Source organism: Podarcis vaucheri (genome assembly GCF_965113315.1).
Source record: "Podarcis vaucheri genome assembly, chromosome: 3".
Lineage (NCBI taxonomy): Eukaryota > Metazoa > Chordata > Lepidosauria > Squamata > Lacertidae > Podarcis > Podarcis vaucheri.
Genome location: NC_138761.1, coordinates 119,356,071 through 119,368,785, shown reverse-complemented (window position 1 = coordinate 119,368,785; position 12,715 = coordinate 119,356,071). Strand labels below are relative to the sequence as shown.

The 12,715-nt window shown below is 45.5% G+C and overlaps 2 long non-coding RNA genes across 2 annotated transcripts in view; both read left to right on the top strand.

The window, feature by feature from the left end:
* The window catches only part of LOC309528870, a 111,162-nt gene that overhangs the window by 25,898 nt on the left and 72,549 nt on the right, over positions 1-12,715 (top strand). The gene's annotated exons all lie outside the window — the stretch shown is intronic.
* LOC309528882 lies at positions 4,469-8,500 on the top strand. The gene is made up of 3 exons (XR_014217955.1): positions 4,469-4,561; positions 5,077-5,249; positions 8,233-8,500. It is a non-coding gene; the product is annotated as an uncharacterized lncRNA (long non-coding RNA).

The window sequence follows — 12,715 nt, the reverse complement described above, 5'->3', positions numbered from 1 at the left end:
GGGGTACAGTGGTATCAAAATGACCCCCTTCTCTCATCAGTCCAAAATGCCCCCCTTCAAAAAACTGTATTGACACAAGGAGCTTATATGTATCACACTACAGTGGTACCTCGGGTTAAGTACTTAATTCGTTCCGGAGGTCCGTACTTAACCTGAAACTGTTCTTAACCTGAAACACCACTTTAGCTAATGGGGTCTCCCGCTGCTGCCGCGCCGCCGGAGCACGATTTCTGTTCTCAACCTGAAGCAAAGTTCTTAACCTGAAGCACTATTTCTGGGTTAGCGGAGTATGTAACCTGAAGCGTATGTAACCTGAAGCGTATGTAACCTGAGGTACCACTGTATTTGTTCAGCTAGCCTTGTATTGTTTTTGCTGGTTATCCAAGTCCTTAGGCAGAAGTCCACCTAATCCTTTTTAACTGAAGGTGCTAGGGACTGAATCTGCCTTCAGAGCAGACTCTCTAGACTCTAAACAGTGGGTGACATTTATGATATCCTTTCTTACATAATGCAGACTTACACACAATGAAAAGGCATGGCTAATCATAGAATTGTTTGAGTTGGAAGGGACCACAAGGCTCGTCCAGTCCAATCCCTTGCCATGCAAGAATGCCCAGCATGCAGCTCAAACCTGAGATTAAAAGTCTCATGTTTTACCAACTGAGCTATCACTCTTGAAGACCTTTTCTCTGATGTGCCATTTTTGTTGTTGAAGGTTATATATGCTAGTTTTCTTCTTACAGTTTGCACTTTTGTGTGACTATAAAAAATTATAGGGAAACACAGAGGAATTTCCTCAAGAATGGATAGGTTTGATCTTCTTGAAGCCCATGGGGCTCTCAAGAGTCTCCTTATGGTGCTGGAGGAGACTCTTGAGAGTCCCATGGACTGCAAGAAGATCAAACCTATCCATTCTGAAGGAAATCAGCCCTGAGTGCTCACTGGAAGGACAGATCCTGAAGCTGAGGCTCCAAGACTTTGGCCTCCTCGTGAGAAGAGAGGACTCCCTGGGAAAGACCCTGATGTTGGAAAAGAGAAGGGGACAACAGAGGACGAAATGGCTGGACAGTGTTCTCGAAGCTACCAGCATGAGTTTGACCAAACCGCATGAGGCAATGGAAGACAGGAGTGCCTGGCGTGCTGTGGTCCATGGGGTCACGAAGAGTCGGACACAACTAAATGACTAAACAACAACATATGGCAAAAAAGTGTATGCATTTCCAGGCACATTTCTCCCAATATTCGCAGATGATATGCAATTTTAACTAATGCATGTACAACAACAACAACAGAGGAAAGTGGTGCAGTTCACTCTGTCATCTCAGAACTCTACTATCTCGCATTCATTTGCATGCATAGATCTGATGTGAGTGGTGTTATATTGTTGTCTAAACTCTTGCTCATGTTTATCAGACCTGTGAAATATTTGCCTTCTGGCATCACCCAATGCTCTCAACGACAGCATCTTTCCTGAGGTTTTTACCTTCTCCCTCTCGTTGTCTTCAAGCTGCAGTGCCACAGAAAACATCAAGCATTTCTTAGAAACAGCTCTCTGAGAGTGGTATTTGACCTTCTTGATTGACCTTGACTTTGACACATACTGTAGCGAAACGATGACCGGTGGGAAACTGAGCCTCTCACAGAGATTTCTTCTCCCTGCTCCAACAGTTCTGCAGGTTGCTCTCCTTATAGTAATTGCTTTGTATAAAAGCTGCATTTTGCTCCCTCAAAAAGAGCTCAGTCAATAAGAGAGACATTAGGAAAGAAGAATCACCCAAGACACACAGAACCGTCTGCCAAAAATAATTATATCACTATTCTATGTAGCCATATCAGGATGCCGGGAAGTTTGTTGTCATAGCATAGAAGTCACTAAGAGGACAACTCTGAAAAGAAGGAAGACAGGACATGTTTTCATCAGGCTTCTCGTGAGCTCCCAATCCAAGCTTTGTCGCTTTTGTACTCCTAAATGGGAATGCTGAATGAAAGATCACTTAGAAATCTGAACGATTTTCTTCCATTTCTTACAGACCTCAGTGGCAAAAACATCCCTCATCCTGTTTATTGTGGATTGGTGTTGCCTGCTGCTCAAGAAGATGCAGCCAATGAGATCCAGGCAATTTGTTTTAGAATGATTTCCAATTTGGTTGGTAAAGGTCTTGTGGCAGCATGGATAGGAATCCTGTCATAGAATCATAGAATCATAGAGTTGGAAGAGACCACAAGGGCCATCGAGTCCAACCCCCTGCCAAGCAGAAACACCATCAGAGCACTCCTGACATATGATTGTCAAGCCTCTGCTTAAAGACCTCCAAAGTAGGAGAATCCACCACACTCCTTGGCAGCAAATTCCACTGTCCGTTAGCTCTTACTGTCAGGAAGTTCTTCCTAATGTTTAGGTGGAATCTTCTTTCTTGTAGTTTGGATCCATTGCTCCGTGTCCGCTTCTCTGGAGCAACAGAAAACAACCTTTCTCCCTCCTCTATGTGACATCCTTTTATATATTTGAACATGGCTATCATATCACCCCTTAACCTCCTCTTCTCCAGGCTAAACATGCCCAGCTCCCTTAGCCGTTCCTCATAAGGCATCGTTTCCAGGCCTTTGACCATTTTGGTTGCCCTCCTCTGGACACGTTCCAGTTTGTCAGTGTCCTTCTTGAACTGTGGTGCCCAGAACTGGACACAGTACTCCAGGTGAGGTCTGACCAGAGCAGAATACAGTGGCACTATTACTTCCCTTGATCTAGATGCTATACTCCTATTGATGCAGCCCAGAATTGCATTGGCTTTTTTAGCTGCCGTGTCACACTGTTGGCTCATGTCAAGTTTGTGGTCAACCAAGACTCCTAGATCCTTTTCACATGTACTGCTCTCAAGCCAGGTGTCCCCCATCTTGTATTTGTGCCTCTCATTTTTTTTGCCCAAGTGCAATACTTTACATTTCTCCCTGTTAAAATTCATCTTGTTTGTTTTTGCCCAGTTCTCTAATCTGTCAAGGTCGTTTTGAAGTGTGATCCTGTCCTCTGGGGTGTTAGCCACCCCTCCCAGTTTGGTGTCATCTGCAAATTTGATCAGGATGCCCTTGAGTCCATCATCCAAGTCGTTGATAAAGATGTTGAATAAGACCGGGCCCAAGACAGAACCCTGTGGCACCCCACTAGTCACTCTTTTCCAGGATGAAGAGGAACCATTGATGAGACCCTTTGGGTTCGGTCAGTCAGCCAGTTACAAATCCACTGAGTGGTAGCATAGTCAAGACCGCATTTGACCAGCTTCTTTACAAGAATATCATGGGGCCCCTTGTCAAATGCCTTGCTGAAATCAAGGTAGGCTACATCCACTGCGTTCCCTTCATCTACCAGGCTTATAATTCTGTCAAAAAACGAGATCAGGTTAGTCTCACATGACTTATTTTTCAGAAATTGGTGTCATTGTGATGGTCAGTGTCGCAGAGTGATTCTAAGTCAGGGGTCAGCAACCTTTTCCAGCCATGGGCTGGTCTACTGTCCCTTAGATCATGTAGTGGGCCGGACTATATTTTGAAGGGGGGGGGGGGAATGAACAAATTCCTATGCCCCACAAATAACCCAGAGATGCATTTTAAATAAAAGGACACATTCTACTCATGTAAAAGCACACTGATTCACAGACCGGCTGTGGGCCGGATTGAGAAGGCGATTGGGCCTTAGATTGCCTACCCTTATCCTAAGTCATAGGAGCCAACTCCTAGGGGCTGAGGGAGCTTTGGCCCCCACAATAAAAAAACTGAGGGGGTTGGGCCCCCACAAAGTTGATGGGCATTCCCATTTAAATGGTGTGTGCGCACTGCGTCATGTGATCAATTATGCAGGGCGGGGCTTACCTGGGCCCCCACAATATTTTTCCAAGTTGGCACCCCTGTCCTAAGTGGAGGAGGGTTAGCTTCCCTGCTGGCTTGAACTGGGAGACAGTGGAGAATTTTTTCTTGGGGGGTGAAGTCAAACTGTTGGGAGGTTGCAGCACCTGCTGTGGCTGTAGAGACTGATACAGGAGTTGTTTCCTATAATGAAGCATGTTTGTTTTGTTTGTTTTTTTGTTTTTTTTGCTTTGGCATGTTTCCATTTTATAAGGGAAGTAAAACACCAGTGGGTGAGGAATGCTAGGTCCAAGCTGGCGTAGTTCATGAGCCCAGTCAGTGAAGGGGCCATTGATGGTCTTGTTCATGAGCCCAGTCAGTGAAGGGGCCATTGATGGTCTTGTTCATGAGCCCAGTCAGTGAAGGGGCCATTGATGGTCTTGTTCATGAGCCCAGTCAGTGAAGGGTTGGTTGCTTTCATTGCAACCTGTGGTTGTGAATTCTCTAAGTTAACTATACACTGTGTTGAATTGTGCCTGCTTCTGGAAAGTAAGCTAGATAGATCTGCAGTAAATGTTTAACATTTTATGAATCGGCTTTTCAAAACATTTATACATTGCTTTCAATCCAGAACCTATGAAAACAAGGTCTTTCTGTGTGGATAAGCTCAATATCTCTCCTTGCCTGTTCCTTGCCGAGTTTTCTGTGGGTCAAGGATGATAAGGTAATTTTCTTAAAACTCACCTATTAGCATTCTGCTACAGCCGCAGTTTCATAAAATTGTTCCTACCTAAGTGAAAAAGTAATAAAACTGACTTCTATTATTTATTACGAACCTTTATATCTTTCACATTTATTTTTAAAGCCTCCCCCCTCCCCCGCTTGCCTTTCCCCATGTTTTTCCTAGGATTTTTTATGATCAGGGCAAGGGCAGGATTCTGCCTCTGCAACTCAACTCACCCCAATTCTGAATTTTAAAGGCAATGGGTTTCTGGTTTTCCTTACGCCTTCTTGGCTGGGACAGAAATACACGCACACACAAACGCACAAACAGACCTTATTACTATGTGGGTTTCAAATACCAAAACGAACTAATTATGTTTCTCTGTCATTTTCCTTTGATGGCTCGCCCTGAATAGAAAAGAACAGAAGCAATCCAGGATGCAGGCATCTGTCAAAAAACAAACAAAACACCCCACCTCTTTTGCTAATAAATTTCTGAATCCATTTGTCACGCAGATCGCAGGAAGCTACGGAAAAGATGAAATGAGGACATGTTCTAAGGGCAACATGTATCCAGCTTCAGGAAATGGGCCAATGGTGTTCTCACTCTGCCTCATAGTTGCGTTGAGTCCTTTCATCACTTGGCTTCAGAATGTAGAGGCAGCAAACCCCCATAAACAGCTTCTCATGTAAGCAATTCCCAACTCCACTATTTCAGGTGTAAAGAGGTAAGGGGACCCCTGACCATTAGGTCCAGTCGTGGTCGACTCTGGGGTTGCGGCGCTCATCTCGCTTTACTGGCTGAGGGAGCCAGCGTACAGCTTCTGGGTCATGTGGCCAGTATGACTAAGCTGCTTCTGGCGAACCGAAGCAGCGCGTGGAAACGCCATTTACCTTCCCACCGGAGCGGTACCTATTTATCTACTTGCACTTTGACGTGCTTTTGAACTGCTAGGTTGGCAGGAGCAGGGACCAAGCAATGGGAGCTCACCCCGTCGCGGGGATTTGAACCGCCGACCTTCTGATCGGCAAGTCCTAGGCTCAGTGGTTTAACCCACAGCGCCACCCGTGTCCCTGTGTAAAGGGGTACCTATTCAGAAAATGATGGAAGCTAAGATACCTATTCAGAAAATGATGGAAGCTATCTTATAAAGGTGTCAGGCACTCCTCTGTGGAAAGGGAATGGACAGGGAATGGACATAGTTCAGGACAGAGCAGCCCAACTTTTTAATCCATGTGGACTGCAAGAGTACTTTGACTGGAAACCTGCAGGCCACACAGTGCCTTGTCATGCAGTAGGCAGGGGGAGTGAGGCTCTGCTCTGACTGTTGGGATACTGCTGGGGAGACGGGGGCATCAGGCAGATCCCCAGCTGGCTCCAGCCACCAGCCAGCAGCCGAGCGATCTCCAGGTCACGGAGCAGCATCAATCAGTGACACGAGCCTCAGATACGTTTAGAGACCCGTGCACGCTGTGCTAGCAGAGTGTGTAAATCTTCTCACAGCAGAAGAGGCGGACAGAGAAACGTGTAAGCATAATGTACAGCATTTTATTCAGCATAGTTCAGGAACAGAGGAAAACATGTCTGCTTCCCTTCGTCTCCTGCAAAACAGCAGTAACACAAAAGCTATATACAAACGGAGGTTCCCGGCAAGTGCTGGAAGTAAACAGGCATGTGACACACAACAGTCATGCCTTTTAAGGTGGAAAGGAACTATATACTAACACTGACAGGGTTCCAGAGCCTTCCCGCCTCCCTCCCAAAGCTGGGTAAGTGCTAACTAAGATTTGGGAAGGAGGAAGGAGGAAGGAGGACTCTAGGACCCTGTCAGAGCCCTCGTGCCTCCTCCCCAAAGCCCAGCACTTTGCTCACCCAGATTTGGGAAGGCAGCAAAACGTCGGGGGGGGGTGTCAAATGTTGCCGAGGGTCACCAAAAAAAGGCCTCAAGGGCCACATGCAGTTGGCCCTCCCTGGCTTAGGGGCTGTCAAAAAGAATGCCACCCTAGTCCCAAACGTCTGAAGTTAGTGAAACTCCCAAGAGGGTCCCCACTGCTACTCTTAACACCCAGGAAGGTCTGTCTTGAATTCTGCAAGAGTCCATTGTTGGTTGGTTTTCAAATGTGTACTTCTGATTCCGTGTCTTTAGCAACACTTTTATGGAACCAAGAAAGAGAGTCGCCAAATCTTGATCAAAAGACAGACACTCATGTACACTAGTGGCCAAAATTGTGGAAACCTTTTGGGGAAAGTGTATTTCCAAGGTTTGATGGCTCATAACACCCGATTGGCTCTCTAAACACTCATGCTCATTGGCTGCATTCAGATGAAGGAATGCTGCATATCAACCTAAGCAAGTTGTGCTTCCCTTTTCTGGTTATTTGGCTATAACTTTTGATAGAATACAGATAATTGAACAAATTTTGTTGCATTACATTCTTCATTAAATTAACTTTCCATTGATATACTTTTTTATGGTATTACTAAAAAAAAAAAAAGTGATGTTAAGAGCCTTCAAACCTCGGAAACACACTTTCCCCAAAAGGTTTCCACAGTTTTGGCCACTAGTGTTTACCATCCATTCATCCACCCATCCACAAACACAGACATGTTGCTGATACTGCTGGACAGCTCCCCTGTCCTTCAGAACTTGGCCCTCTGACTTGGTATTGACTCTACTGATGCTGCTGGACCACTGCTGTGGGTCAGTGTTTCACTTCCCAGAACTCTCTGGAGGAATGGGGCATTTCCCCATGTCTAGCAACAGTGAACTCAAGGCAAAATCCTGAACGTTCTTGGATTCTTCAGTCTCTTTGTAGAGTGGAAAGGAAACTCCAGCGTTGTAGAGATGAACGCTTAAAACAGCACCACTCTTGGGAACCACAAAAAGCTATGAGCAGTACTACTCCAAACCTAAGAGCTGTTTCTGTGCAAGATTAACAGAACAAATATACAAAAACTGGCTGCAAGAGGCCGCATTGCCAAATGCCGGTTGACCTATTTAGGCACACCAATAAAAAGCAAACTCAGTCTTTACTCTAGTAAACTGGGTCCAGCCAGAGCATAGGAGAGACTTGAAGAGGAGATGGAGAATGGAGATGCATTGCAGAAATACCAATTTAGTGTGCCAAACAAAGGGTCAGAGTCTTATCTAAATGTTGTGACCTGTCATGGGACCTTCTGGTGAAGAGTGGCTAATTAATCTCTTGATAAGAGTTGATCTGCCCCTGCCCACTGCTGGGTCGCCACTGCAAAGAACTTTCCACCAAGGTACTATGGCCCTCAAGCCAAAAAGGGTTCCTCACCTGGTCTAGGAAGAGCCCTGCTGGATCAGGCTCAAGGAGGCAGAGGGGATGGTGAGTCTTAACCTTTATCAGCCAGATGCTCCTGGAATTCCCATAAGCAACAATTTATTTTGCAGCAGAGTTACTGGAAACCAAAGATAGCCATTGGCTGCTCTTAAGAGTGCCCCTGAGCAAGATCTGAATTTGGTAGGCTTAGTGATGTAAACTTCTGAGCACCAAGATGCCCTTGTCTTGGTTTCCTTATGTTTTCTTTCTTATTAAAAGATATACCACCTTTGAGTACGGATGTGCCATCTAGGTCTTGTGACTCATAGCTGCGGTTGAAATGTGTGGCATGAATTAATGTATACCCTTTTTTTTTACACGCAGAATAAGGAGCAGCTCTGCTGGATGAGACAAAAGATTCATTTCTTCCACATTCTGTTCCTAATCGTTACCAGCCATGATGCCCCCAGGAAGTCTACAAAGAAGGCAAGATGGCAACCGTTGTCTCCATTGTTCAGAAACATATGCCTTCTGGACCAGAATTCAGGGGTGGAGGAGACGTAGGGAATTGTGGGAAGACCTTCAGTACCCACAGCTGCCTCATAGGGGCCAGATCCAACAGGATGAGTTGCATTGCTCACTAGGCCTGCCTGCTGGGCCTACCGTGTTTTCTTGAATGAAGAGTTAACATCACTACTGCCATGTGGTTTCTTCCAGACCTGCTCCTGACAGAAAATGAGGTGGAGGAAAATGGAATGGTATATTGTAGAGGAGGGTGTGCCTAACTGTCTGAAGCAGTGAATGGAAGCCCTTCATAGTGCAACACAAACCCTTTGTGATGGCCTGGGATTCGGACTCGGAGGCTGAACTTGAGGGATCCCAGCCTGCACAGGAGTCCCCGCCTCCAGAACCAGCTGAGCCGGGGCTGGGGCCTGAGCCTGAAGGGTCCTCACCTGTGCTGGATCCTCAGGTGCAGGCATCAGCTGAGTCTGCTCTGGCTCCTGAGGTGATGGAGGACCCATTGCCTGCAGGTGCTCCACTGTCAGCCCCGTCAGAGGAAGCGGAGGTTGCCTCTGGGTCTGGTAACCCTCCAGCCTCTCCTGAGCTGCAGAGGCGCAGGGCAGAGAGGCGGAGGGAACTAAGTTCCCGCAGGAGGAGTGCTCGCCTCCAGGCCAGGAGAGGCGAGTCACCAGAGGATTGGGGCCACCCTATGCCTCGGGGCAGATAAAAGCTGGCCGGCCCCAGTTCCAAGTTGCAGGAGTATCATTGTTGGTTGCTAGTTCCTGCCTGAACCCTGTCCTGCTTTTCTGCCTGACCTGCCCTGGCTCCCTGCTTGCACGCCTGTTCCTGACTTCACCCGACTCCCTGCCCTGCACCCAGCTTCAGCTACTACGGACTGCCCTCTACAATGCACCTTTGACCATGGACCAGACTTGGACCTCGCCTCTCGGGTAACCCATGGGACCAGCACACCCTTAATAAGAATGCTGGTAGATATTAACAGACCTACCCAACATGAATTTGTGCTTCATGCAATGTTGATTTTGAAGTTTATTCATTGTAATTACGGGGAAAGGACGGGGACAAAGGAGGTGCTACATTGGAAAGGAAAATCAGCCACATTTGAACAGAGGAATGACCGGGGAAACTTAGTCATTGCCCCTCGGACTTAGTCATTGCCCCTCTGACTGTTTTCTGACACAATCTCCCCTACTTCCCTGCCAATGGGGAGCAAAACAGATGGGATCGTGTCTTTCTTCTTCAAGGAAGGACAGTCACTTGAATCATAGTGACTCAGGCAGCTTCAGAGAGGTTATCTGAGAGACGTTCATATGTAATAATTGATCTGGGTTTCAAGTCAGACTAACTAACACGCAGAGCAGCTTGTAGAGGAGGTTTGGTGCAAATTAGCGGGCGAAACAGCAACGCATCATCATGACGCAGTGACATTAATCCAAGCTCCGAAGAGCTCAATTGTTGCATCGGATGCGACCAACCCCCATCTCCCCAATGGGAACTTTCAAAGCGCAGTGAGTAGGTGGATTGCTCCCACAGTATGTAACCCTTCCCTTGAAACCAGCTTCTGTTCTAATGGGCTGGAAAGCAGCTTAATGTAATGACAACCTTTAAAAACCGCTAGAAACAGGCAGGTTAAATGCATGGATGAACATATCTTAAGGAAAAGTCAGCAGGGACTGTGTAAAGAAAATTATCACACCCACATCTGATAGAGTTTTTTTTGAAAATGTCAGCAGGCATTTCTATGATTGTGTTGATCGTTTGCACAGAGTGTTGTTACAGATGCTAGCCAGACGTTTTCTGGCTCGACAGATTGCTGGTTAATAGTCCCAAGACGTTTGGTTGCTGTTTCTGCACTGGGAGCTAATAGCAAGGAGATGGTCTCATGATAGGTAGGGTGTGTGTGTGTGTGTGTGTGTGTGTGTGTGTATCCTATGGAAATACAAATATAAACATGTGTGATCTAGTTGAGATTCCTGTATTGCAAGGTGACCCTCACGATCTCTTCCGCCTCTACATTTCAGTGATTCTATGATAATTGGCCCACAACATTTTACTGCCCGAAGTGGACAGCTCATTGTATTTCTTCTGCCCAAATCAAGGTGTACAGAGCCCAAGTCTGGTTTAGTTATTTCAGTACCTGAAGCAGAAATCTCACAAAAGCCTCTCTCCCCTCCCTGGCAGTACAAATAATAATAATAATTACAGCAGTAAATAGCCAAATAACCAATTATAACAATTCCATAACTAAGAATTTGCTGCCCCTTCATTGACATGGATGTTTGAGGCAGAGTGCCTAATGACAGAGACATCATAAATGTTGTACAAAACTCCACACATAACATGATGAAAGTGGGCAAGTGTTAAACGTATTATTATTGGATGTGTACACACTGTACAGTCATCCATATCCTGAAAGGGGGGCCTTTGAATGAGGTAACCCATCAGAGGTTGCGGGAAGGAATAAGACTTCAGCTGAGGGTAGGCAAGTGTGTGCGTTGGTGTGATTTGTGTGTTTCTAGTTGGTGTCAGCCCAAATTGGTGGTGCAGCCTTTGGGGCTACCAAGAGATGGATGGGAAACTCAGTTCAATTCACGTTTTGTTTCATTTTCATTTTTCCCCAAAAATTTTTTATTAGTTTTCACAATATTATAAACAAACAAACAAACAAACAAACACACAAGACAAACAAACATAAATCATAGCCTTATTGAAAATTACAGTTATTAACTTTGTTAAGTGACTTTCTCACTTCCCTTTGGTTGAATTTCATTGCATGTCCTTTTAACGGTTTTCCAAATCCCAATTTTTTTAAAATTTAACTTAAGCATTAACATCCTTAGATCTTCACCTTATGGAATTAAACATATTACTTCATCACTTAACATAAATAAAATCCTTAGCCCATTAAGTATCTGCAAGCTATTTTCAGTTAGTTTAACTTAGCAAATTTAACTAAATAATCATTAAATTTATTCATTCTTCCTAATACTCCTCCTCCTCCTGGTCGCGGACTCTTCCGGTTAGGTCGGCTAGCTCCGAAAAATCCATCATTGTTTCATTTTCATTTAAAGGTGAGCCTCTCTAATTTGCACTTTCAAAATGAAATGTGGACCAAAACATAGCCAACCAATTTTGGAATTCACGCTTCTCCAAATTTTGCAACACAGTTCTCCGGCCACATAACACATACACAAATGTTTATTCCAAAGTAAAGTGTGCAGAAACATGCATATATTATTGAAATAACATACCAAATGCAACATATTTGAGAAAGTTGTTTCTGCAGATATGTGTATTTTAGGCAAAATTGCCTCGAAACTTGAGTATATTTAGGAGAATTTTGCAATAATGATGACGAATTTTCAAGGGGACTCTTTTTTAAATAAAAAAAAAAACATTTGCAAAATGCTGTGGAAAAGTGGAGAATTGAACTTACGTCTGGAAAAAGGAAACACTGAGCTAAACTGACATTGACTGATTTGCCCATCTCTCGGGCTACCGCAGCTGCTCTCTGGGGGAATATTCCGCCTTGCAGGAGACCCTCTTTGCCTCAAGTTCTACACCTGTAATAGCTTTATTTACAAATATACAAGCAAAGACACCTGAAGTCTCCAGCTCTATCTCATTCAAAAGCAAATAAATCTAGCGAAGCCGCCTGGGGAATCTCTCGCTGCTTGGGGAAGTGGGGAGCGTGCGACTGTATTTTGAGAAGCTTTTGAAGGTTTCTCTCACTCACGGAAAACACCTTTCGGAAGCTAAGCAGAAACATTATTAAAAGAAGAAGAACCGTGTACCAGAGGTAGAGAAGCTGATGGACATTCTCCTTGTGGAGAAGAACCTCCCCTCCTTAACACTCACCAAATTGGAGGATAATGGGGGTGGAGCGGAGGACTTTCGGAGTGCAGGGGTGCTGCATCCATTTCTCAGTATTTGGTGCTCTTTTATGAGACGATGTGAAATATCCAAATGCAACACTCTACTCTCTATTCATGGGACACGGGTGGCGCTGTGGGTTAAACCACTAGGACTTGCCGATCAGAAGGTTGGCGGTTCGAATCCCCGCGATGGGGTGAGCTCCCGTTGCTCGGTCCCTGCTCCTGCCAACCTAGCAGTTTGAAAGCACACCAGTGAAAGTAGATAAATAGGTACCGCTCCGGTGGGAAGATAAACAGTGTTTCCATGCGCTGCTCTGGTTCGCCAGAAGCAGCTTAGTCATGCTGGCCACATGACCCGGAAGCTGTACACTGGCTCCCTCGGCCAATAAAGCAAGATGAGTGCCGCAACCCCAGAGTCGGCCACGACTGGACCTAATGGTCAGGGATCCCTTTACCTTACTCTCTATTCA